Below are 6,253 nucleotides of genomic sequence, written 5' to 3' on the forward strand. Positions count from 1 at the left end.
ATTTTTTAATTAATGTACTTTAATTAACTAAACATGACTATATCTTTCATTTTTTAATTTGAAAAATTAAATGACAGACTATATTAAAGATAACGATGATAAGCAATAACAGGTGATTGGAAAAGCCTACTCAAGCTGGTTATTCGATTAATTTAGTAGCAAACAGGCAATCCCCCGGCCCATCACCAGCACCACCCCTGCATCCACCCTAAAGACAATAATAATAATGATATATAGTCGATATTCTACATGATCATTTTTCTACAACTCTTACGAAGAATAATGACCCACAGGCCATAATTCCTATGATGTAATCCAAGTATTCTACAATGAAGTGGGTCATTTTTCTACGTAGAAAAATGACCCCCGATCAATATTCTATGGGGGTCACTTTTCGTCGTTATACCGGCATTGCTGTCGCGTAAAATATATCTTTGCCCATATGTGTAAAGTTTTTAATGGTGATTTTGGATTATATACTTGAATGATTATAATTAAGCTTCAAATAAGATTAAGAAAAATAAATTTCAACCACCATTAACATATTTTGCAATACGGGATACAAAAAGATCTCCGGCACTGTTTTTTCATGGCAAACCATAGCGGGTTTTCAAATAGGAGTTTCTTCTCTTAATTTTGCTTATGACAAAAAGAAGGTAGAACTGCCATAACTCAACTATAAACATATCAATTATAGACTTACGTCAACCCAATAGTAAACGTAAACTTACGACTGTTTTTTGACGTAACGTCACACGTGCGACATTTTGTGAATAGCCAAAATCCTACGAAAAAATCTTACGTCAAACTTACGTCTAAGATTAAACGTACGATTTTTTTGTGAATAGATCACCAGGTGCCTAGGAGGAGTGAGCATCCTCTGCTTACCGGTAACACCCGCCGTGTGTCCACGCCGCAATCGGGAAAAAAACGGACACGTCCGTAGACAATTAGGTGATTAATTATGTAAAAGATTGAATTTGTTGACAAGGTCGTTTTATCGACCATAAAATTTATAAAAAGATTACTTCAAACGAGACTGTTGATATTTCAGTTTTATCGACTTGTTTGTCAGTAGCTTGCCTTCCCTAAAAAACTGTTCATACGAAGAACAAGTCTCTGTGTATCGAATAAACTGAGAAACAGAAACACAATATGCATGTGATGAAAGCATATTGCTACGTAAGTAAGGAAAGTTAACTATCAAAATTGAAGTCATCGCGTTTATCATAACATGTTGTTGTTAGGTTACCATCAATGTTCATTTCCAGTAAAATCAAAAGGATAGCAATTTAGGATATTCTTTTTTTAACAATAACAATTTAGTAAATATGAATATAATTCCAAGCATAAAGCATTATTGTCGGTTGGGTAATCTAACCTCTGACCTTTGGTGATATACAAACCAATTGATTGCTACGAACAATTTAATAGAAGAATCGATATCCATCTTGTGACGTAATGTCTGAAGAAGCATAAATGTTAATGTAGTAAGGTACCACAAATTCATTTATTACCAACATTCAAATTGTGAGATTGTTATTAAATGTGCATATAAAAAAATAACAATCAAAGCATGTTTTGTAATTGATAATATAATTATTTAAACAGCTGTAAAGTAACTTCCAAAATAAACAATATCCATAATATAAAGTTACACTTGTGGTGAGGGTCATGACAAGTAGTAATGTTACTGTATTTGTTACAAGCGACCTAACCTTCAATAATGATTCAATTTCAAAGTTATATCTAAATGGTCAATATGCACATCCAATAATAGTCGTCCACAAACTCGTACATGTAAAACAAGAACATGGCAGGTGTGTTAAGGAAGCTAATGGGCAATTAAGCGTCTTATTTTAACAGCTATCTTCAAAATTGTGAGATTGAATAACTGAGGTGAATCAGATCAAATACTGTAAAACGAGAAAATATGGCGCACTACAAATTTTAGCGCCTTTTGCGCAACTGCCTCTGAGCGCTAAAATTAATAGTGCGCCAACGATTTTCCATATGTATTAGATTTCTTCAAGTTGCTAAACAATAACGTCAGTCCATTTTTAAGGCTATATTGAAGTGTTCATTTAAATAGCAGATGCTGTCGGTTCTGTTTGTTTAAACAATTACACAGGTAAACGGTATGGGTTATCGGGTATAAGTGCCTAAACATATATTAATTAATTCAGTTTAAATTGCTTTTTAATATCTCTCATTAGCACCTTGAAAATTGGGCTTCTCTCCATGCCACTTCCATTTAGCGCCTCGAGGTGAAAATGTGATTTTAAAGCGTGGCGATCGTTAACGATGACAATACATGATTGATCATAATTTCTTTGATCTCTGATTAGTGGATATAAAGATAACAAGACGATACCTATTTTTGTGTTTTTTTAATGTGAAATTACTGTGAAAAAGATGCTTTCAAGGTGATCGAAACTCGTGGTAAATGTAGCATTCGATATCACTTTTAGTTTCGGGACACTTCTAGTGTTATCCAAGTCGACACGTTAAATTCAAAGTCCGATAATTCAAATTTGTTTACCAACAAAAATTACACATCATCGCCAATAAATGAAGTGTTAATATCTATCTACTGACGATTTACACAAAAGTAAGTGTATTGTTCTCAACGACAGTTTACCGTGCATTCGAGATAGAAATCAAAGTCGTTGTGTTCACGTGCTTGAGTGAACACAGAACTAAATTGTGGGCGTGATCGTTTATCAAACAACAACATTTTTTGTATTCTCTTTTAAGGTGGCTCTAAACACCTTTTTTTGATGACGCAGTACGCAAAAAAGTAAATCTGGAAACATGCATTTCCGGTACTGGCTGATTTAAACTGAGGTGAATTGTATGGGAACCGCTATTTTGAAAAATATGTTAAATGGATAGATTTAATTTGATAATTGGAAAATTCATTACTTAAAAGTTATGTGGTATGTGACACCTTCACGTTGTGTGGTATTATTTATCGATATTTTTATTTATTAAACAATAAAATCAAGTATAAATTTTTAAAGAGTTTCTTAAGCATCATCGATATGTTACACTGTAGCGCAGTGGGTTAGTGGGTTTACTAGAGAGACTTCCGGTTTGCGAATGGCAAGGTGAGCACGTATATTTTGGCTGATCGAATACAACCGAGCGTGTTTACTATTAGAAGTGAACCACTGAACTGTGTCTTCTATAGACAAACTTTTTGTTTATAATTGTGTTTATTTTACTTGTACTGTATATATAGTTGTGAATTATTACAAAGTGTAAATAACGTTTCATGCGGGGATGGCAGCCACGTCTAGTGGTCGCCATCTTGGCGGATCACAGAATTTGTTTGTGAACAGGAAATATCGTAAAGAAAACACTTTATTTGTGAATGTGAAAGATAATTCATCGGTGAAACCCGAAGAAGTTATCGAATTTATCCATGATAACTGTGGTGTTGGTAGTTTGCTTGCATGTGTCCCGAAATCGGGGAATTTTTATGAAATAACGTTAGAAGGGAGAGCCCCTTTACAGTACCTCTTAGAGGGGATAAAAATAGGTCAAAACACATTCGAATGTCATGAAGTAGTACCTAGTTCGATCGTCGTTAGTTTCATGCACCTGCCTGCTTATATTGAAGATGCCGAAATTGAAATGTCTTTGCGATCTATGGGGGTTGAACTTTTATCCCCAATCAATAGGAGATTCTATCCTGGAACAACAATAGCAGACGGCACTCGGTACGCAAAAATTAAACTTCCTGAAAACATGACCTCACTGCCCTATACTATGAAATTTCAGAAAGAGTATTACAGATGTATTCATAATGGCCAGTTAAAAGTGTGTTCTTTGTGTTACGCAAGTGATCATCTTTTTAGAGCGTGTCCAAAATTTGTTTGTTTTAAATGCAAGGGCCAGGGTCACTATGCAAGAACATGCAAGTCTGTAAGATGTGATGATTGCGGTGAATGGGAACACAATTGTTCGTGTCGCATGAGTGAACAGGGTGAAAACGAATCGGGTGACGATGAAAATAATGAATGGGAAGAGAACTCTAAAGAGGTGAATATAGAGAACGATGACGAAGTACACAAGGACGAAGAGGCAATTGAAGGGGAAACGGAAACACCAGTGGATGTTTTCGGAACACAGGCCCCAGTGAAACTAGATCAGGAGAAAACGGAAGAAAAAGAAAACCAAACTCAAAATGAAATTCCGACCGAAGAAAAAGTAACGGAAAATAAAAATTCAGAAATCATTGATAGTGAAATGCGTACAAGTGACAGAGATAAAGAAAGTTCGGAATCAGAACCCGATACAGAAGTGATGATAACCGGAAAAAATAAGAGAAAGAAAACGAAAGATAAAAGCAAAACCAAGTCGAAAAAGAACAAATAAAATGGAGCGAATAATTACATTTTTCATTTTAGCAATGGTTTTCATAACCTCGTGGAACTGTAACGGTTTGGTGAACATTGATAAAATGAAAATGGTGTTTAGTTTATTTAACGAAAGAAAATATGATATTGTAGCATTGCAAGAAACTCACTGGAAAGATGATTTTATTTATAATTATAAACATTTGTGGAATGGTGTTATTTATCATAATAGTGTAAATGTTTCATCCAAAGGAGTAGCATTTTTAATAAGAAATGATATTAAATCAAATATTGAAATGGTAAATGGATTTGATGGTAGATTTTTGCATGTCAAATACAAGGAAAATGACAACAAGTATGGTATTATAAATGTATATGCGCCTAATGATGTTAGAGAAAGGGTAATGTTTTTAAAAAATATTACAAATGTTATGCCACGTTCAACAGAGTTAATCATTATGGGAGACTTTAATAACACTCTTGCTGAGATAGATAGATGTGATAAAACAGTACATAAGTATGACCAGAGTTACAAAGCATTGACAGATATGATGACTGAGCATGATGTGGTTGATATATGGAGACAAAAAAATGAAAGAAAAAAGGTTTTTTCTAGGAAAGTTATTAGAGAAGGGATGCTTGTACAAAGTAGAATTGATTTTATTTTGATTGCAAAAATTCTTTGTGTTTATGTGAGAAACATATTTTATGTGGAAACAACAATGAGTGATCACTCTATGATTGTAATGAATTTTAACACAGAAGTATGTGAAAGAGGTCCAGGTGTTTGGATCCATAACAATTTGTTATTATACGATGAAATGTATGTTAACAAAGTACAAGAACTTATTGAAAAGGAAAAAAAATGTATATTATTTGAACAATCAATTTTAGTTTGGTGGGATAATTTGAAGTATAAAATTAAAAAACTGTCACAAATATACAGTAAAAAAAGAGCTAAAGAAAGAAATAAGGAGTATTACAGAATTCAAAACAATTTGCAAAGATTATCACAAAGTATTGCTGATGGTAATTGTATAGACATTGAAAAATATGAAAAACTTAAAACTGATCTATGTGAATATGAAAATGAAAAATGTACAGGTGCCATACTAAGGTCTAAGGCCCAGTGGGCGAATGAATCAGATAAGTGTACGAAATATTTTTTGAATTTAGAGAAAAGCAGACAAGAGTCAAACACAGTAAAGGAATTGTTAGATGAAAACGGTGAAGTTAAGAAAAATATTGATTCTATTTTAGATATGCAATACAATTTTTATTCCAATTTGTATTCATGTGTAACTGTAGAATGCGAAAGTAAAAATCAGTTGTTGTCATTAGTCGATAAAAAACTTAATGAAAGTGATGTTGAAATGTGTGATAAAAATATAGATGTTAAAGAAATAGAGCAAGCTTTAAAAGAAATGGCCAGCAATAAAAGCCCTGGTCCTGATGGATTGACTATTGAATTTTATAGAAAGTTTTTGCCACAGTTGAAAAATGTATTGTACAAACTTTTTTTAGAAATAGAAGAAAAAGAAACATTGTCACATTCTATGAAAATGGGTGTAATTACATTACTATACAAAAAGAAAGGTGATAAAAGATTGTTAAAAAACTGGAGACCTATTAGTCTCTTGAATGTTGATTACAAAATCATTGCAAGAATTATGTCAAATAGACTGAAGAATGTTTTACCAAACATAATTTCTGATAGTCAGACATGTTGAATTATTGGAAAAGATATTGCAGACACGTTAGTAAGTATAAGAGATATTATAGAGATGTCTGAAATAGATGAAATGGAAGGTTATATTGTTAAAATTGATCAAGAAAAAGCTTTTGATAGAGTTAGTCATGAGTATATGTTACAGGTGTTGAAAGTATTT

Source organism: Crassostrea angulata, unplaced genomic scaffold (assembly GCF_025612915.1).
Source record: "Crassostrea angulata isolate pt1a10 unplaced genomic scaffold, ASM2561291v2 HiC_scaffold_281, whole genome shotgun sequence".
NCBI lineage: Eukaryota > Metazoa > Mollusca > Bivalvia > Ostreida > Ostreidae > Magallana > Magallana angulata.